At 43.4% G+C, this 22,364-nt stretch overlaps 2 non-coding genes across 2 annotated transcripts; both read right to left on the bottom strand.

The window, feature by feature from the left end:
- Positions 1–3,333: 3,333 nt before the first annotated feature.
- Positions 3,334–3,405, bottom strand: Trnag-ccc (transfer RNA glycine (anticodon CCC)). The gene has a single exon. It is a non-coding gene; the product is annotated as a tRNA-Gly (tRNA).
- Positions 3,406–15,740: 12,335 nt separating this feature from the next.
- Trnag-ccc (transfer RNA glycine (anticodon CCC)) lies at positions 15,741–15,812 on the bottom strand. The gene has a single exon. It is a non-coding gene; the product is annotated as a tRNA-Gly (tRNA).
- Between the last annotated feature and the right edge of the window lie 6,552 nt (positions 15,813–22,364).

Here is a 22,364-nt window from a genome sequence, read left to right as displayed (position 1 = left end):
CTCCATTCTCTTGTACGTCAACTACGACTACGCGATGCGTGGGAGGTTAAACACCCCACTTTAGTTAAATTTACATTTTTTACTGCCACCTCCAGTAGTCGCCTTGACCGATTGTATATTTCTGATCCCCTTAGTGCTTCTGTTTTAAATGTAGATGTTATTCCAGCCAGTTTTACGGATCATTGTGCCCTTGCGGTTATAATTAATTTGGAGCGTCAGCCTCTTAAACTTTATCGGCCGCTGTGGAAATTAAATGTCTCCTTGCTCGATGACCCTGACATCGAACCTCTAATACAGACGGCGTGGGACATGTGTTTACGTTCTCTGCGATACTATCCGTCAAAGCTTCACTGGTGGATCCACTGTGCGAAGCCACAACTACGTCGCACTTTAATGTCCTCCAGTTATCAAAGAGCGCGAGATCTGAAACTGACTTTTGAATATTATTATTCGGTGCTTCGCGAACTTTATGATCCTTCTAGAATGACATGTGCCCACCTTTCTGAGATTCGGAAAATTAAAGCCAAGCTCCTTAGTCTTAAACGACTGCAGATGGAAGGATTGAAGCTTAAATCTAAACCACCGTCCATCTTAGCACATGAAATGACTTCTATGTACCATCTGTTTCGTCACCAAAAGAACCGTCGACGTGTATTGATTGACGGTCTTATGGCAGCTGATGGTCGCCGGCTTACCTTACAGAATCAAATAACCCATGAACTTACCTGCTACTATGAGACCTTATATGCTGTGGCCGATTCTGATCCGGTTGATAATGACGAGATTTTAACTGCTATCCCATCAGTTTTAACAGAGGACCATAATACGGAATTTTTAGCTTCTTTTACTGCAGACGAAATTTCGGCTTTTATTGCTTGTTCACCATCTCACAAATCTCCTGGTCCGGATGGCCTTCCTAAGGAGTTTTTTGTTCGCTTTTGGTCTATTATAGGGCCTGTTTTTACGGATATAGTAAATGAAATTTTGAATGGTGGCTCAGTTCCAGCCGATTTCAAGAGAGGTACGGTTGTCCTGATACCGAAAGCTGCTGGTTTGAAGACAGCTAGTGACTTTCGTCCTTTAACCCTTTTAAATTTTGATTATAAGACGGCTGCTAGGGCTGTTAATGCACGTCTATCCCTCTTGCTTACACCTGTGATAACTCCTTGTCAGAGCTGCTTTCCGGGGCGCTCCATCTTGACGCCTCTGGCGGGGTATCGTGATATTGTGTCGATTGTCGCTGTCACCAATATTTCCTGTGCGCTTTTATTTGTTGATTTTAGTAAGGCTTTTGATCGTGTGTCCCATTCGTTTTTAGAGCTTCTGCTGCGCCGACTCGGTTTTAATGAAAAGGCGCTGCTGGTACTTAAGAATATGACGACTGGCATTTCTGCTAAGATTGACATTAATGGCCAGCTGACGAAGGTCATTGATATTAAACGTGGCGTCCCGCAAGGTAGCCCTTTATCCATGACCCTTTATGCTCTCTCCCTTCAACCACTCCTCTCTCGTCTCAACTCGACACTTCGAGGTCTTACGATCTCTGGGGTTACCCAGACAGCAACAGCTTATGCTGATGATTTGGTTGTTTTGCTTCGTTCCGCCGCAGAAGTGCCGCAGTTGAAAATGGAACTAGATAAATTTTCTGCAGCCTCAGGTTCTCGTATTAACCCCCGTAAAAGCAAACTCCTGAATTTGCGGGGCTTTGAACGTGTGGTTGTTCCGTGGGTTACGGCTGTTGAACACCATACACATTTAGGTATCTATCTTGAACGGTGTCCTCTTCGTATGGCTGCAAAAAATTGGCAAGTGGCCATTTCCAAGCTTCAAGGTGTTTTATTCGAACACTCATGGCGTTCGATACCGCTACTGCAAAAAAAGCGTGTATTAGACACTTATGTTTTATGTAAAGTATATTACGTTGCTCAGTTGTTTCCGCTTCCCCGAATGCAGGGTGCAAAAATGGTCCAGCTTATTAACAGATATATTTGGCGGGGGCACATTTTTAAATTACGTTGTGATGTTCTTACGAAGCCGCGTCTTGGGGGCGGCTTGTCGTTCACCGATGTCCGTGTCAAGGCTGCTGCCCTTTATGTTAAGCGAACCCTCCATCTTTTATTTTCTGAGTCCCCGACTGTTACTTCGCGATTACTCCATGTCGTTCGTCCTGCGAGCTTGTCACCGCCTATTAACGTAGGGTCTCTAAATGCGAAGCTACGACATGTTCGGGACTTCTACATTGAGATTAGTTACCTGGATCTCCACTTACAACGTCGTCCTGTTTTTGCTACGCGAACACTGCTTGCCAAATGGCACAGGTCTTTTTCTTCCAACCCGATTGTTTTGCAGTATCCCCGTTTTAATTGGCGTAACATATGGACGAATATTAGCTTACCCGTTCATTCAGCAACTGTTGCCTCCCTATGGTATAAGGTGGTTAATCAGCTGATTCCTACGAACGAACGACTTCATCGTATAGGTTTATGTGCCTCTCCGCTTTGTCAAACGTGTGGTTGTGTTGATACACTCCCACACCGATTTACCTGTGCTGACCGTCTTCGCATGTGGTACTGGCTGCGCCGACAATTGGCGTTACTCACCAGGAGCTCGGAATCGGCATTTACAACTGATGTCCTCTGCTGGCCGGACACGGTTTTTTATCCCCGGACAAAGAACAACACCATTATGTGGCTTCTTGGCCGTTACATTTTTGCAGTGGTTGATGGTGATGGTATTTCCGATTTTATTTCGTTTATTGGTTACATGCTTCATGAGTACTGGACGCAAAAATCTTTCCCACATCTTAAGAGGGACTTTGCGAATATGCTTAGTATTGTTTTCGAAAAGCAGGGGATTGGTTAAGTTTCCACTTCTATTGATCACTCCTGCTCCAGATGCATTAATGGCACCGGAATAGCGGCATACTGATCTCACTTCATGATACGGAAGACATTCTCGCTAGCTCTTAGTTATTTTGCCTTCCTGCCAAGCTTTTACCTGTTTGGATAGACAACGCCTCATAAGCCCCGTGTCCACATATGAGTATCATAAGACTCCGACCCAAGGACAATTACTACGTCTTGGTGCCACTGTGCTTCAGTGCAGGGAGGAGGAGACGTCATGGCCAGGCCTCGGGCTTCGACCCCTGCCCAACACGCCTCCACCGAGCTGTGGAGACACACGATGCTGTGAAACGAAATCCGGCGACTAGCGCACTGGCTACACGGAGTGAGACGTGGGGCGAAGGAAAACTATTCGTAGCGCGACAGTTCTCAGGTTCGAGGATCGCGTTACGTTACGTGGAATATCCCTAGAAGAAAAATGTACGTTTCGTGCGGTGGCCGGGAATCGAACCCGGATCAACTGCTTGGGAAGCAACCATGCTGACCGTTACACCACCACCGCCTTGCGCTGCGTTTCACTCACGCCGCGATGTGTCGGCTACCCTCCTGCCACCAGAGGCCGAAGGCGATGGCGCTGTAGGCGCTCTACGCCAGGGCGGAGGTGAGCACATCTGAACGCAGTGTGTAGGTGCTGCTAGGGCGATGTAGCGTAACTAGAAGCAGAACTGAGATCCATTGAAAAAACTGCCCTTTAATTTACAGCAGCGTGATAAAAGAAATATGTAATGTGACGTACTTACTGACGATCCAGAGACGATTGAGCATATGTGTGCCAGTACAGAAGTAGAAAGCGCGTACGTATCACAGTGTTAAGTTGGTTAGTTTGATTCTCGCCTGGAGCATATCATTAGCTTCCCCTGAGGGTGAAATGCACAGCGTAGCTGTTGCTAGGGAACGGCCTTTTCTTGTCATTCGTTGTTTTCTCTGCGACAATGTAAAAATTGATAGTTGGAGTTCTGCTCGTTCCACTTAAGACAGAAGGCGACGGAAAACAACGGTGTCAGGCACCATATTTAGGCCTTGGCTCCCGAAAGTGAGGTTGGGGTGCAACCTCACATCTGACAACTCGTCTAAAATATAAAAACGTATTTCCTTCACACAAGAAAAAACAAGCACATTTCGCAGTCAGGCTCTGGAGATGTTGCTAGGAACGAGAGCAGCAGGGTGTTTGCGCTCGCAAGTCAGATTGGCCGAGCGATCAGTTCGCCGGCGGACGGCGTGGAGGTAGGACGTAGTGTGGTGTGCGCTGCGCCGTCTGTGCTTCCGCGTGGTAAGTCTTGCGCTTGCTGCGGCTTAAAACTCTGTTTATAGCACGCTTCGAGAAGGAATAAGTAGCATGCAGTGATGGCTCAACCAAGTCGAAAAGATACGTTGAAACTTACATTTGATCCTCGATATGCCAGACCCAAGTCGTTTGAAGTAGAAAATTGGTTAGAAGAAGATGTGAAGCTCTCCTTTAATGATGTAATTGGGATCCACCTGTCGATTGTAGCTTGTGTCGTGTTTGTTAAAATGCGTAGTTCCGAGTTGTGCGAGAAAATAGTTGAGTCTTCCGGAGGTGTCATGAAATTTAAGCACTCCGATGGAAACGTTGGTGAAGTCACCGTTGCACTTGCTGGTTTTGGCATTCGCACAATACGAATCTTCGAGTTACCCTTTGAGATTACAACAGACCAAATTAATGCTGTAATTTCACCCTTCGGGAATGTGCTCAGCAACTTTGCCGAAAAATGGTCAAGCGCGCATAAATTCCCAGTACTAAATGGCGTACGGCAGCTTCGTGTAGAGTTACAAAAGCACATCCCGTCGTACATCAATGTCTGCGGCTATAGAGGGATTGTAATTTATGACGACCAACCGCGAACCTGTGCCGCCTGCAACAAGCCGGGGCACGTTCGCGCAGAATGTATGCAGCGGCGCGTTGCACAGCTGCCGGCCGGCGAGGCCGCCAGGCCACCGGCGATGACAACGCTGCCTGGAACCTACGCCGCCGTGGCACGCGAACGGCCGACTGTCTCCTCAGCCCCTGAATCGTGTCCAAATACAAATTCTCCAAACACTGAAATTCCGATGGACGTCAGTGCCGTCATAGCTGACGACCTACAAGAGTCCCGCCAATCTACGGAAACCTTTGAAGTTCCACCGACACAGGCACCTGCAATTGTAAAGGCAGCTGATTCGCCGGAAGCTGAAGACCGACACACCTTGCAGGAAAGCGACACTAACTTGGATACTGAAGAAAGTCCGTCGAGAGGCAATTCTCCGAAGAAAAATAAGAAACGCCGGCTGGCGCGCAAAGGTGCAGAGGAGACAGCTCCCACACTCCGACAAAAAGCGAAGGAAATAGGTAGTACCTTAAACCAACAGATCTGTAGCAACGCGAAAGCGACACCAGTGTCTGTGGAGCGTTCCCCTTCTGCGCTGGAAAAACGAGACGTCCAAGGAACGCCAACAAAGAAAGCATCCAACCACCCTCAAGAAACGAGTCACTCTCATGAAGCTTCACTCGTACCACCCACGACGACAACCTCAACCAGCTGGGCAGACGAAAGCGACCATAACAATGCCGACGCTGAAATGACAGAAGTTTCAGAAACTAAGACAGACTGTAAGCTAGCCCCACAGGTGGCTGATTTCTTCAACGACGACGTCTCCGCGAACGGACATTCTAAAGAACAAGGACACACCGCTGAAACATTTGCTACCGGTGAATATTATTAAGATGCGTTTTAAACCTGACGTTTGCGAGACAATACAGAAGAATGTCTTTTAAAGTTAGATCAAGTAGAACGAAGAATGTCTGACATACAAGCATACAAAATCGCGACAGTAAACCTTAATAAGATTCATAGCTCCTTTAAACTACAGAACTTAAAAGATTTTATATATGCTTCTGACAGTGACATTATACTTTTACAAGAAGTGACAGACATTGAGCTTGGTAACGTACCTGGCTTCAACGCCATTACAAACCCAGGGCATGGAGCGGACATGGGCACGGCTCTGCTCACAAAGGAGGGCATAGTAGTCCACGATGTAGTAAAACTACCAAACAGTAAAGGCATAGCGGCCACAATCAACAAAATACGACTCATTAACGTGTATGCCCCTTCAGGATCCAGTAACAGGCACCGCAGAACGGAGTTCTTTAAAGAAGAAATTGTCCCACTATTTGGAACTCGATATGAACACCTTATCCTAGGAGGGGATTTTAATTGTGTTTTGCATGCCAAAGACCAAACTCCCAATTTCAACAAGTGTACTGAACTGGAACGTATCGTTAATGACTTAAGACTAATAGACTCATGGGAACATATGCACGGTGCAGCCCCTGGCTTCACCCACGCCACAAGTCACTCGGCGAGCCGTCTCGACAGGATATATGTCACGCACAATTTGAAACACCTCATTTTGCAGTCCGAAGTATGGCCTACCGTTTTTTCCGATCATGCTGCATACATATGCACAATCAATCTGATCAAACAAGGGACATTCAGAGGTAGAGGCACATGGAAGCTCAATGTGTCACATCTGGAAGACCATGCTTGTCAGGAGGCATTTCACAAGGTATGGAGAGAGTGTGAAAGCAAATTTAGCTCGTACAACTCTGGCACTGACTGGTGGCTGAAACATGCCAAACCTAAAATACGGAGGTTTTTCATAAACTACTCCAAAGACAAAAACTTTTGGTACAAATCAACTATAGAATTTTACTTTCAGTGTCTAAGGGATTTGTACAAGTGCGATGCAACAGTTGTGAACAACTACGAAAGAATTAACAACATTAAAGCAAAAATTTTAGCACTACGGCGCAAACAACTGGAAGGCTACCAAATAAGGTCGCGTGCCCAGAACATAGCCCAGCACGAGGTTACTTCCATTTATCATGTCATTCGTGAAAGCAAAAGGGCGTCTCGCAAGATATTATCTGAAATAACAACTGATGATGGAAGGAAGCTGACGACGCAAAGAGAGATTAAAGAGGCAATCGTACAGCATTTTGAATCCTTAATGTCTAGTCAGCCGGTTGACGAACAGCTTCAAGACGAGTTAATGGTTAACCTCCAGGGCAAAGTATGCCACGCGGAAGCACAAACTCTTATCTCGGAAGTGACTGAAGAAGACGTCGAAGAAGCCATATATGGAAGCACGAAACATAAGTCTCCAGGGGCAGATGGAATTCCAGCAGAATTCTATCGCAGATTCAGTGGCCTCGTAAAAGGCAAGTTTACTCTCATCTGCAACGAACTGCTAAACCCTGAGAATGACATCCCGAAAGAATTTCGTGAGGGACTCGTAGTGCTAGTGCCAAAAACTACCAGTACGAAATCTGTAAGCGCTCTGAGGCCAATTACGCTTTTAAACAGCGATTACAAAATCTTTGGCCGCATCCTCGCTCGCAGGCTGAAAAGCACAATGACCAGCGTCACTGGCCCTTATCAAACAAGTGTGGGCAAAGACAGAAGAATTCTCCAGACCCTCTGTGATTACAGGGACCTAATCTCAACGGCCGACGTCTGCAAAATAAAATGTGCACTCATCTCACTCGACTTTGACAAAGCCTTCGACAGAGTTAACCATAGTTTTCTCCTTCGCACCATGGGCGCAATGGGCTTCCCACCTAGATTCATTGCGGTAGTAAGCAATACATTAAGAAACAACTCGGCCAGATTTGTCATCAATGGGCACATCAGCCGCCCGATTGACGTCACCAGCTCCATTAGGCAAGGGTGTCCAATGTCAATGGCACTCTCCGCCATCGCCATCGAGCCCCTGCTTGCCTCCCTTATGAAACATCTACAAGGACTACAAATACATGGAGAAAAGATCGTGTGCAAGGCATACGCTGATGATGTTGGCTTCCTACTCGTGAATGGCCCTGAAGTACAGAGCGCACTACGAATAGTAACAAAATATGAACAGGCATCTGGTGCAAAACTTAATAGAACATAGCCCAACGTTTTAACCTGTCATGATTTAATTTTGAAGACATAAGAAATTGTAATGCACGATGATCACTGTATACTTTTACGTGCTTACCAGAAAGAAAGAAACGGAATTTGTTAAATGCCCAAACGATAGCTAAAGCTTCTAATTCAGTAACGGAATAATTTTTTTCAGATTTTGTTAGCACTCGGTTAGCAAAAGCGATGGTTTTCTGAACAGTAGTGTCATTTTCTATGGCTTCTTGAAATAAATGGGCATCAAGTCCGACTTTAGAAGAATCCGTGCGAAGGCAGAAATCTTGTGACAGATCTGGATGTGCTAGTATTGGCGCGTTAAGTAGCGATTCTTTCAAAGAATTGAATTCCAACTGTGCTTGTTCGTCCCAGTTCCAAATAGTGTTTTTTCCAGTGAGAGAACAAAGTTTTGGTGTAACAAGAATTTGCATATTCAGAAAACGATGGTAAAAATTTACGAGACTCAGAAAACTGCGGACTTGTCTTTTTGTGGATGGAACTGGAATGGCTCTGATTGCTTCTAACTTTTCAGGACCCGGCTGAATGCCTTCAGAAGAAATAATATGTCCCAAAAACCTCACCTTTGACCTACCGAATTCAGACTTTTCCAAGTTAACTGCAATTCCAGATTCTGCAAAAATACGTAACAAACTGTTGAGGATGCGATTATGTTGTTCCCATGAAGCTTCTGCTATTAGAATATCGTCCACATATAAGGTGATGTGACGTTTTAAGAACTCAGGTAATATGGAATTTAGCCCGCGAATGAATGCGGCTGAAGAAATGTTCAAACCAAAGGGAAGTTTCCGAAACTGATAACAAACGCCGAAACAAAGGAAAGCTGTGTATTTTCTACATTCTGGATGAAGTTCGATCTGATAAAATCTGGATCTGAGATCAATGGAAGACAACACTTTTACACCATTAAAATTTTGAAGAAGTTCTTCCAACGTTTGCGGCCTGTCTGTTTCAGGAATAATGATAGTATTGATTTGTCTCGAATCTAAGACAAGCCTGATCGATCCATTTTTCTTCTCAACTACATGTAATGGATTGTTGTATGAGCTTACTGCAGGCTCAATAATGCCCTCGTCAAGCATATATTATATTTCTGTTCTAACACGGTCCCTATAATGTGCTGGAATTACATATGGTCTAACACAAAATTTAGTATGCTCACGAACACGAAATTGGTATTGAAATCCCTTGATTGTTCCTGTTTTATGAGTAAAAACTGTGGAATGTGCTTGTAAAATCTCAAAAAGGTCCTGCCTATCAGTGTCATTACAATTCTCAATTGTTTGAATTTTATTCTGAATTAACTTATTAGTGTCAAATGCGCCGTCGATATCATCCCTGTCAGTACTTGCAGAGTGATTGTTAGTGTCAAGTTCCGTCGAAAATTCCGAACTGTTGTCTAACAGGAGGTAAAGCCGATTAATATCTTCGTCGTGGTTTGAGAGCCAATCTTCAAATTTCAAAGCTACTGACTTACCTTCTTTTTCTAAACTTATTTCAGCATTGTGAAAGTTTAAGATTGCTTTGTATTCATTCAAAAAGTCTACCCCAAATATAATTTCCGTCGACAATAATGGAACAATAAGAACGTTCATAGAGAAGCTGTGGCTTTGGCAAAAGAATTCTAAATTGGTTTGTTGGCGTACATCTACACTTTTTCCAAAGATTGCACCTTGTAATTTAATCTTACGTAACGGAAGTGTCGGGCAATCGTTCGATTTGTTGCATTTGCTAAAAGCTGTTTCACTAATTACTGAAATGGGACTGCCAGAGTCAAGTACTGCCGTAAATTTTACGTCATTTACAGTAATGTGAATCACAGGATATGCAATGTTGTTATGTTTTATGTCGTGTTCCTGGAGTAAGATGTCCCTAATGTCTTCCATTTTTACGTAATTACTAGCTACGGCAGCTGCGTCGTCAGTTTCATATGTACGTTTTGTGGCTGCCAGCGGTATGAGTCATTGCTTATTGTCTCTTTGTTGGCGCGGGTCGTTACTGGGATTAGGAGACCTAACTTCCACAAATTCGCCTTGCCGAGAGGGCCCAGCTCTGTTTGAATCCCGCCAGTTCTGATGCAATTCAGGTCTGTCGTTACGATCATATCGTCTGTCGTCATGTCGGTAGATTCCATAGTTTCTTTCTTGTCGGTCACATGGTGGAGAACTTCTCCCTGAATCGTAACTGCGCGCTGGTCCGTTGCGTCTCAAGTTATTCTGTCTCCCTTGATAATATTTATTTTAGTTCCCATATTGTCTGTTTCTCTGATTGTCTCTGTGATAGTCATTACCACGGAGAGGTGATCTTTCCCTGTAGTTATTACTACTCTGCCAACGGTTGTCATACGTGTGGTGTCTGTTTCGGTCACGATTTACGTTGAAAGAATAGCCTTGTCGTATATTATTTCTGTCATCGCTCAATTGTGACGGATGCGATCTGTAATTGTTGTGCTCCTGTTCCCGCGTTCCCCGATTGTCAGTGTCAATTTCCAGTTCTTGTAACAGTCCCTGAAAAGCATCAATGTCGTCTTTGCAACGTTCTGCCAAAATAATATGTCGTAAATGTTCAGGCAGTTTGATTAAGCAAATGCGGATGAGTTCTGAGGGGCTGTATGGGTTTGACAGGTACTGATTCTTGTGCAACATGTCTTCAAAATATTTCACAAGACTGGAAAATTCATATTGTTCGAAATGTTTCATCATTATGATGCTATGTTTTACTCGGTCTTGTGTAGCTTGAGACCAATATGCTGAGAGGAAGGCATGATAAAACTCTCCCTCACTGTAGCAATCGTGAATGACCGACCGCATTCTTACAGCTGGTTCATTCTCTAAGTAGCCACACATAAATTCTAATCTGTGCTCTAATGACCAGTTGGGAGGAAAACAATGAGAGAATTGATGAAGCCACGCTTGTGGATGAATGTCGTTGCCGGAATTCTTAAATGTTTTGAATTTACGTGTAGTAATGAACAGCTTATAGTCAAAATCATCATGTCGGCGAGTCGCATGTCGGTCATTATTACGTCGTTTCGGCGGTTCCATCTCAAAATTCGGTGTGCCTTACCAATTTCTGTCATAATTTCCCAAGTGTCCTGTGTTATTATTTTGTGGCTGTTCCGTATTTCTAAGTCCCTCTTCCCGTATTGGGGCGCGAGTGTCCTCTGAAATACGTAATTCTTGTACTACTTGTGCCAACTGATCTGGCACTTCCCGGATTTCTCTTTTGTACTGTGTATTGATTTGATTCAGATTTTGTTTCAGTTTCCTAATTTGTTCGCACTCTTCTGTCTCATTAAAGACTACCGGTTTTGTGTCATTCAGATTATCATCTACCTTTGTAGATAAGTTAGTGAACTGATCTGAAAGTTCGGCTACTTTATCCGATAGTGGAATTATTTCCTCTGTATGTTTTTCTGAACCAAGTTTCAGAGTGTCCATTTGTGTTGAAATGGTATCTACTGTGTCCTTTAAGTTTTCCTGAGTTTTTGCAAGTTGCATAACCCTATCGGTAGATGCAACTGAGTCAATTTTAGCTTGCAAGGTCTCATGATTTTCATGAACAATAATTTGCAGTTTTTTATGGCTGCTTCGTGATTCTGTAATGCATTTTCATGCCGCGAAAAAATAGGTTGAAAATGCTCACAAATTTGTGTTTTTACGTCATTACAGACTTTTTGACATTTCGATTCAATGTTATGTAACTCAGTAGTTAAATCTTCACGTGTTTGTTCAAGCGTGGTGTCTAACTTTTGAAGATTTTGTTCCATTGCGTCTAACTGTTGCTGTGTTTGTCTCTGGTGTTGTTCCATTGTGTCTAACTTTTGAAGATTTGGTTCCATTGTGTCTAACTTTTTAAGATTTTGTTCCACTGTGTCTAACTTTCGAAGATTTTGTTCCATTGTGTCTAACTTTTGAAGCTTTTGTTGTGTTTGTCCCATTTGTTGTATTAATTGTAATAACAATGCACTGGTGTCTGGAACATGTTCCTCAGTGCTTTTCGGCAATGAATTTGCACCGGAAACATTCACTTTTTGACAAGCAGAAAATGTGTCTTGACTTATTTGAGAAAACGGTGAGGATACAAAACCTGAATCTACAGTATTTGCGAGATCGTGTCGTGTCATTTCGGATTCCTGAGGCGAGCTATTGCCGACCGATCGATCGATAATGCTTCCCTGTTCACTACTTGTTTCATTGTCTACGCCATTATTTGACGCCCGCTCTATTTCCCTATGCACAGTTACCAAATTACTACTTTGAATGTCTGTTAATTCATTACACAGTGGTGCTGGCAAGCTACGCTCGTCGTCACTATTATTTCTCAGTTTACTTTGGAGCCTAGTGTTACGTTTTTCACACGCTATTATTGTCACAATATGTCACACGATAAAACAGAAAAGCACAATTTGAAGAGCAAAAATAAGAGAACACATTAAGATAGCACTGAAAATAATATCTAGTTAATTGCAGCTGCAAAATACTTGGTGCAAATCTACATGCATGCCACAAATGTTTTACTGTACAACAATGAAAGACTGCAACTACAAAGGAGATTTTCTCTACAATTACGCGCTAGCAATAAACAAAAGCTACACTAATTACATAAACTACAAGAAAAAAAATCAGAAGATTCCAGTGAGGTATCCTCGGCTAAGGGTCGACATATGAAACGTCCCCTTTGAAATATTATATACGACTGTCCTTAAACTGACACACAATATTTTTAGCGCAACGCAATCTGACTTTCAAAAATCCCTACAAAAGAATGGCCCTGACTAACATTAACCTATACGTTTCACAAATCACTTACCTCACAAAAATCTTCGCTACTCAAGCTCCTGCAATACAGTAAGCGCCACTACTGCCAGCTAAATAAAAGATTCAAAGTACTGAAGGCACTAACTACTGATAGGCATAGTTAGCAAATGAAAGATTTTGATAGAGAACAACCAATGTATTTACCTCAATAGTCATAATATATATAGCAGTTCATGACAAATTTCGGGTCTAGTGCAGCAGGGGATACAACCCGTCGGCTTTGAACAATGACGTCATTCCTTAGTCATAGATCGTAATGTCTTCACTTCGAGGCATAGATAATAAAGCAGTTCTGTGTTCTAATAAGCACTATCATTAAAATAATTGAATGTTAATCTAAGAGCGATCGCTTGATATTCGGTACATCATTAAATGTGTGATTTAATTAACTTAATTGTTTGTTTTTTATTCGTCCGGTACTTAATAATTTTCGTAATGATATTGAGGTAATGTGGATTGTGTTTTTTGGCTTTTTTTAAAAAAAATCTCACGAGATAGAATAAACTGATCCTACTTTATTCAGCAATCAATAAAAAAAACTAAACTAAAACATAACAGCTTTTGCTGTTATCTTTCCATTTCGTTTTTTTACTGATTGCTTAATAAAGTAGGATCAGTTTATTCTATCTCGTGAGACTTTTTTTTAAAAAAGCCAAAAAACACTATTGCTTAATAAAGTAGGATCAGTATATTCTATCTCGTGAGATTTTTTTCTTTTTTTTAAAGCCAGAAAACTCTTATTACGTACTGAAGGGAGCTAGAACACTAAGAAGAATCGCTTCTCGGCTTTTGACAAGATATTGCTGAATAAAGTAGGATCAGTTTATTCTATCTCGTGAGATTCTTTTTAAAAAAGGCAAAAAACAGTTATTAGGTACTGAAGGGAGCTGCTTAATAAAGTACGATCAGTTTATTCTATCTCGTGAGAATTTTTTTTTTTTAGTCAAAAAACACTGATTGCGTACTGAAGGGAGCTAGAACATTAAGAACAATCGCTTCTCGGCTTTTGACAAGATATTGCTTAATAAAGTAGGATCAGTTTATTCTATCTCGTGAGATTTTTTTTTAAGTCAAAAAACACTTATGCTTTTGACAAGATCAATGTTTATCTCTCTCGCATTCCTTTGTTTCTCAACATTCTCCTCAGCTCTTTCATCTCTGTAATACATGCTCTCTGGCGACTTGTGACGTCATTGTTCAAAGCCGACGGGTTGTATCCCCTGCTGCACTAGTCCCCAAATTTCAAAACTCCGCCATCTCTCTCCCCACATCCACCACTGCTGGCGGCTCACCTCCAACTGCGCAACGCTACGCGCTGTTCACAGCCAGCTGCCTAGCACTACAATGGCGAGTATTACAACAATGCAAAGCAGCCACAGACTGCACACAGCACAGCCAGTGATTTTCATACAGAGGTGACGTTACCAATAAAAAAACATAAACAGCCTACTTACAATATGTGTGCCAGTCCAGAAGTAGAAAGCGCGTACGTATCATAGTGTTAAGTTGGTTAGTTTGATTCTCGCCTGGAGCATATCATTAGCTTCCCCTGAGGGTGAAATGCACAGCGTAGCCGTTGCTAGGGAACGGCCTTTTCTTGTCATTCGTTGTTTTCTCTCCGACAATGTAAAAATTGATAGAGTTCTGCTCGTTCCACTGAAGACAGAAGGCGACGGAAAACAACGGTGTCAGGCACCATATTTAAGCTCTGGCTCCCGAAAGTGAGGGTGGGGTGCAACCTCGCATCTGACAACTCGTCTAAAATACTCTAAAAAAACGTATTTCCTTCACACAAGAAAAAACAAGCACATTTCGCAGTAAGGCTCTGGAGATGTTGCTAGGAACGACAGCAGCAGGTTGTTTGCGCTCGCAAGTCAGATTGTTACCGAACGGGGCATGGGTTCGAACACCACATCTGACAATGAATTTTAAATATTCCAAAACTGGCCATATCCTTCGTGCGGGAAAGCAAGTCAATTACGCGCAAACAGGTTCGAGAGATATTATTAGAGACGGCAGTGATTACGGAGCTTGCCCTGCAAGTCTGATTGCCTGGCGGTCAGAAGGAATGGAAAGCTGTTAGGAGACATGGCTTTCAGCCAGGCGGCCTGGATTCGATTCCCGGTAGCTGAACATTCTTTCGTTTGCTGAGTCTTGGCTATTCTCCCGGCGTTTACGTTTTCTTTGTGTTGTGCTTTTTGGGTCCAACGTCAAGAAAGCAAAAGTCAACGAAAACAGATACGTGTTTAAATGACTGGCAGGGCAGTAACGAAGGTGGATGAGCCGGTGGACCGAGTATTGGACTGCTGACGTGGCCCCATTGCATAGCTCGTCAGCTGAGTAGGTTAGAGCGTCGTGGTGTGAACACAAAGGCCATGTATTCGATCGCAGCAAGTGCCATTTAATTTTTCTCTCGTAAAAGACAGTGCTTCCTCCAGCGAGACACTGCCAGGTAAATACCAAGTGATATGCACAAGAAGCAAGATGTCTGCACGTTTGACGGTGTTGTGGCTAACGGCCATAGCACGCTGAGTGCAGCGGTTATCGGCTGTTCATTGGAGTTAAGAACCGTTGTGCGTGGTTAGTAGTTGGGTGGGTGACCGGCTGGGAGCTCGACCTGCCTTTGGTTACTTTCAATTTGCATTTTTACTTCGGTTTCGTTGCTGCTTAGCGTTAATGATGCTGTTCAGCACGCTGACGCCACTCTTGCCTCTCGGTACACTAAGGCGCGAATCTGTGGCCACAATAAAATGAAAGGTTCTGTCGTGTGTTTGTCGTTTTTTGGTCTCTCACAGTCGTTTCTCACGCCTGCCCTCTACATATATGCCCGTTTCCAAACGTCAGCTTTCGCGTAAGCCGAGCAAAGTCGAGACACATGGAGACAAACGATGCTGTGAAACGAAATCCGGCGACTAGCGCACTGGCTACACGGAGTGAGACGTTGGGCGAAGGAAAACTATTCGTAGCGCGACAGTTCTCAGGTCCGAGGATCGCGTTACGTTACGTGGAATATCCCTAGAAGAAAAATGTGCGTTTCGTGCTGTGGCCGGGAATCGAACCCGGATCATCTGCTTGGGAAGCAACCATGCTGACCGTTACACCACCACCGCCTTGCGTTGCGTTACTCTCACGCCGCGATGTCATAATGACAAGTGCAAATCTGTTAAGTGTTGTGATATTTATGAAAAACTATGTAAAGTTAACCTTGTTTCGTATCGAGTTTCTTGTCTTTTACTCATCATTTTGTGTACCTTTGTGTTTCTTACGTTTTCTTGTACAGTACTAATATGAAATTTTCATTTCAAACAAAATTATTTTTTTAAAGTTCTAATTTTGTAAATGCAGGTCTGTAAGTGCCCTAATCCTCAAATACTGGATGACTAGAGTATCGCTATTCCTACGTCATGGGCTGCACTGCTTTTTCATTCCCATCTCTTTGATATCTCGGTGATTCTCTTTTCAGACAATAAGTGTTACGTATACCAAGATTGCTTGAAATCGGTTCAGTGGTTTACGAGGAGATGTTGAACGTACACATACACATACATACACCGAAGAGCAAAAGAAACTGCTACATCTGCCTAATGTCGTACAGGGCAGCCGCGAGCACGCAGAACTGCCACAACACAACGTGGCATGGGCTCGACTAATGTGTGAAGTAGTACTGGAGGGAACTGACACCATGAATCCTGCAGGGCTGTCCGTAAGACTACGAGGGGTGGAGATCTCTTCTATACAGCACGTTGCAAGGCACCACAGATATAGTTAATAATGTTCATGTCTGGGGAGTCTGGTGGCCGGTTGAAGTGTTTCAATTTAGAAGAGTGTTCCTGGAGCCACTCTGTAGCGCCGGCCGCGGTGGTCTAACGGTTCTAGGCGCGCAGTCCGGAACCGCGCGACTGCTACGGTCGCAGGCTCGAATCCTACCTCGGGCATGGATGTGTGTGATGTCCTTAGGTTAGTTAGGTTTAAGTGGTTCTAAGTTCTGGGGGACTGATGACCTCAGAAGTTAAGTCCCATAGTGCTCAGAGCCATTTGAACCACTCTGTAGAAATTCTGGACGCGTGGGGTGTCGCATTGTCCAGCTGAACTTGCCCAAGTCCGTCGGAAAGCACAATGGACGTAAATGGATGCAAGTGATCAGACAGGATCTTGTACGTAGCACCTATCAGAGTCGTATCCAGACCTATCAGGGGTCCCATGTCTCTCTAACTGCACACGCCCCACACCGTTACAGAGTCTCCACCAACTTGAACAGTCCCCTGCTGACATGCAGGGTCCATGAATTCATGAGGTCTCCATACCCATATATGTCCATACGCGCGATACAATTTGAAACGATGCTCATACGACCAGGCATCATGTTTCCAGTCATCAACAGTCCAATGTCGCTGTTGACGGACCCAAGCGAGGCGTAAACCATTGTGTCGCACAGTTATCAAGGGCTCCGAAAGCCCATATTGATGATGTGTCGTTGAATGGTTCCCACGTTGACACTTGCAGATGGCCCAACACTGAAATCAGCAGCAATTTGCGGAAGTGTTTCACTTCTATCACGTTGAACGATTCTCTTCAGTCGTCGTTGCTTCCGTTCCTGCCGATCCTTTTCCGTCTACAGCGATGTCGGAAATTTTAATGTTTTACCGGATTCTTGATATTCACGGTACACTCGTAAAACGGTCGTACGAGAAAATTCCCACGTCATCGCTACCTCGGAGACGGTGTGTTTCATCACACGTGCGCCGACTATAACACCACTTTCAGGCTGACATAAATCTTGATAAGCGGCCATTGTAGCAGCAGTAAACGATCTAACAACTGCGCCAGACACTTGTCGTCTTACAGAGGCGTTGCCGACCGCCGCGCCGTATTCTGCCTGTTTACATGTCTCTGTATTGGAATACGCATGCCTATACCAGTTTCTTTGGCGCTTCATACGAGGCGTGTTTTTTAAGTACGTATCGTTTTGAAATTGAAAAAAAGACGTGCTAAGATATCTCAATAATTTTACTTTTACATGAAAGCCTGTACCTTAGTCTACGCACTGACGCCATTACAGTCTGCTTCTTCCTTGTTTACCTTGTGTACTGAATGTTTAAGATGCCTTCGATACTCGTGAGTCCCGCCGACTGTGAAGTACGGGCTGTTATAAGATACCTTAGTGATAAAGGCCTAAAAGCGATCGCTATGCATCGTGAGATCTGTGCACTTTACGGAGAAAACATAATGAGAGATGGAATGGTAAGAAAGTGGGTGAGAGCATTTAAAGATGGCCGCACAAATGTGCATGATGAACAACGGAGTGGGCGTCCTTCGGTCGTTAATGAAAGTTTGGTACAGCAAGTGGACAATAACGTGAGAGAAAACAGACGCTTTACGATTTCCTCCTTGCGGGATGACTTCCCTATGTTTCTCGTAGTGTTTTGTATGGCATTGTGACCGAGCACTTGAATTACCGAAAATTCTGCGCACGTTGGGTACCGAAAATATTGACGGATGTGCACAAAACCAAACGTTCAGACATTGCATTGACTTTCCTTCAGCGGTACATAACGACGGTGATGATTTGTTAAGCCAAATTATTACGGGCGATGAAACACGGGTGGCCTATGTCACACCAGAATCAAAGCAACAGTCCATGGAAGTTGAGCAAGGGCATCGTTTTGCTGCAAGACAATGCCCGTCCGCATGTGGCGAATCAGACCAAAGATCTCATTACATCTTTTCGATGGGAAACTCTAGATCATCCTCCGTACAGCCCCGATCTTGCGCCCAGTGGCTGTGGCTGCACTTGATGAAACACCTGGGCGGTCAGCGCCTTCAAGACCATGACGAAGTCAAAACATTGGTAATGCAGTGGTTAACCAGTCAGGCAGCAGACTTCTATGAGGAGGGTATTCAAAAACTGGTACAACTTTATGACAAGTGCCTCAATATTGAAGGAAATGATGTAGAAAAGTAGATTAAGGTACAGGCTTATATACAAAAATAAAATTATTGAGATATCTTAGCACGTCTTTATTTTTAATTTCAAAACGGTACTTACTTAAAAAACCACGCCTCGTATATGTGTGTGTGTGTGTGTGTGTGTGTGTGTGTGTGTGTGTGTGTGTGTGTTTTCAGCAAGACCTGTCTTCTGTTGTTAAAACTCCCAAAGTCGGCCCATAGGCACAAACTATGGACAATTAATTATGAACATTTTTATAATTTGTATGGATTTTAAGCAACATAGAACTTCTTGTTCATAGTATTGTTAAAAAAGTAGGCCCATAGGCACAAACTAAGAATCGAGGGAGGAAAGGCTGTGTCTCTTAAGTGAGCCAGCTGAATCCCGTAGATGGCGACGTGAGCTGTCGGTGCGGCTGGTGCGTAAGCCCGGCAGAGGAATGTGCGTGGCCAGCAGCGGCAGGCAAACGCGGGGACGGCAGTCGGCGGCGACGACTCACCGGCGAAGCAGACACGGTAAGCCGCCGCCCTGCTTTCACTACTCCGGATAAGACCCGCACGCGGAATTTTGCATCACCGTCAAAATTTAGTCGTCTCCTCTGACACAGTCTATAGCCTTTACACAAGGCAACGGGCTCTGCTATCTGTAGGTTACCGTCAATCACGTTCGTAATACAGAATGACAATTACCGAACTATATGAAAAAAAACCGTAATTTAGCTACAGGCTACGGGGTGCACACACTTTATTCAACGTGTAAACGTCACTACAAATATTCGCATTTAGGTTCTGACACGATGGGTATGTCTGCTATCATTGGCGACGATGTGGCGCAAACGAATAGCGAAATTCTGCGTGACCCGTCGAAGTGTCGGAACGTTGATGCTGTCGATGATCTTTGGAACGGCTGTTTTAGCTCAGCAATGATTTCGGGGTTATTGCTGCACACTTTGTCTTTAATATAGCCCCACAAAAAGGAGTCGCATGTGTTCAGATCTGGAGATTATAGCGACCAATCGAGGTACATGCCAGTGGCCACTAGGTACCCTAGAGCCAGAGTAGGGTGCCTAAAGTGCTCCTCCAGGACATCAAACTATCTCCGCTTTGATGGGGTCGAGCTCCGTCTTGCACGACCCACATATTGTCGAAATCAGGGTCACTTTGGATAATGGGGATGAAATCACTTTCCAAGTCATTCACGCACCGTTCAGTAGTCACCGCGCCGCCAAGGAATATAGCACTGACTGTTCTGTGATTGGAAATTGCACACCACACAGTCACCCGTTGAGGGTGAAGAGACTTCTCTGCGAAATGCGGATTCTCAGTCCCTCATAAGCGCTGTGCCGTGACATTTTCACGTGCAAATGGCCAACAACAATACGGCTCGTGCGCACGCGCATTCTAATTCCCATCAAGCCCCCGTTCAACCGTGCAGTTTGCACGTCCTATCGCAAACCGTTCATAAGTTATGGCGATTTTATTTCATATACTTCAATAATTGTCGCATTGTATATTCCCTTACGAACAACGAGCAATTATAGCTGTAGTAGTGGAGGACAAGAATAACTCTACTCTATGCTAGGTCGGAGCCGGCCGGTGTTGTCGTGCGGTTCTAGGCGCTACAGTCTGGAACCGCGTGACCGCTACGGTCGCAGATTCGAATCCTGCCTCGGGCATGGATGTGTGTGATGTCCTTAGATTAGTTATGTTTAAGTAGTTCTAAGTTCTAGGGGACTGATGACCACACATGTTAAGTCCCATAGTGCTCAGAGCCATTTGATTTTGCAAGGTCGGAAAGCGTAAGTGGCATCTGCACAGAATTGTTAGGTGTGCGCAAACGTTATTCTGTAATTATGGGGAATCTTTTCAATGTTCAAACGTGTCATCACCTTTCTACCATCATCAGTAGGTACTTTTAATCCGTTCTGAAAATGTAAACATGCTGTAAGTAATAACCAGGAGACCCGTGTGGCGCTTTCGCACTGCTATAGTTTTAAATAACGACAGCAGTAAACTCTCGGTTATCCGTGGGTGGATTATCCGCTTTGCGGCCTATTTCTCGCACCTTCTTTTTGCTGCTGAATATTTTCCATTAACCCAGAAGTGGCTGCGCGTGAGTTACAATCTCACGTTACAACACGATTGTATAAACAATGTGCTGCTCGAACACTGCAAGAGCTGGACTGCACTTTGTTTCAAAGTAGTGTAAGATAATGTAAAGTTAGAGTGTACTGTATTCGTTGTAAGTACCTAATTTTCACGTATACTATTAGAAACATTAGTTAATGATTTTAATTATGGCATTGTAATTAATTTTTATTTTCCAATAACCCATATGTATTGCTGTGAACTTTAACTGCGGATTATCCACAGAATTCGGTTATCCACCGCGGATTTCAAGTCCCAATTATCGCGGATAATCAAGAGTTTACTTTTAAACAGGTGTAGTCGGTGGGATAAGAGTAGTTGTGAGAATGAAAAGAAAACATCTTCAAAAATGAACCGAACTACGTGCAGTAATAATCATGAATTTATGACACATCATTATATACACATTTCCATGTCTCCGAAAATGGATGGCCCAGCTTGTACGACGGCAGGAGGTCATACGCCGTCAGTAGGGCTACATAACTTACTACTATAACTTTATATCGACAAACATTTTCAGTTACAGTAAGCACCTTACGCCTTAGTAATATTAGTTAAGTAACAATTCAAGGCTACCTTGACAGATACGTCGGTCGTTTCGGAAAGCATATTCTTTTAGAAAAGTCGACTCGTACGACGGGCAGAGATAATGTACTACAGCAGTGATAACGGTTATTATGTATGACAATGATGTATACAAATTATCCAGTTAATAAGTACTTTAAAACAAAATGAAATGGTATTTGTAATAACATAATATGAAAAAGGAGTCTCTTATTCGTGATTAATAAGTTACGTGCGTAAAATATAGGTATGAAGCTGGGCATCAATGATTCCCTTTTACCTATGGTATTTAAAAGCCTTTTTCGTGTTAAAATTTTCCACAAACAGTGAGTTTTAGTGGAAAATCGGTAAGCTATGTCAGAAGCTGGTTATACAACTTTCTTAACGGTACCTCCTCATTCATCCCTGTACGATTATTATGCGATGAGAAAAAGGGATGTTGACTTGAGAAATAATATGTATGGTTATTGCAAAAAAGCAGGTCTGAAAGCATTTTATTTTGAGTTTGGTTGGTGAGTTAACAAATTACATTATCTTAGCATCTGTTCTCGTCCTTTACCGAAATAGACGCAAAAGCATGATACGTATGTTTGAACTACACATGCTTCTATTTGAACGTCAAAACCAGACAGTTATTATTATAGAGAAAGTAATACTCGTAATTTTAACTGTATCAGCTGTGACCTCTTGGGGAAACTGGATTTACTACGCAAGAAAACGCACTAGGTTTCGCGTTCCGCAAAAAATGGCTTTAGCATTCGAAACCTAGTTCATGTAAAACAAAACTATCTTAAACAAAGCTATAGCAAGTATATTTTTTGTGACATCATACTGATAATGAACGCTGTTCGCCAATATTCAGACAATTTTACCGTTAATATTGTTCGCCTTGCTGACGCGAGCGCCGAGCAGATACTTTATCGAATCCAACGCAGTCTTACCAGAATCCGTTAATAGCTGCATTTACTGAGTGTTTTACAATTCCTATTATAGGTTGCTAGGGG

The sequence above is a fragment of the Schistocerca nitens genome, chromosome 2, assembly GCF_023898315.1.
Source record: "Schistocerca nitens isolate TAMUIC-IGC-003100 chromosome 2, iqSchNite1.1, whole genome shotgun sequence".
In the NCBI taxonomy this organism is placed as follows: domain Eukaryota; kingdom Metazoa; phylum Arthropoda; class Insecta; order Orthoptera; family Acrididae; genus Schistocerca; species Schistocerca nitens.
Note: the sequence above shows the minus strand (reverse complement) of the source record. Positions and strands in the feature narration are given on the sequence as shown.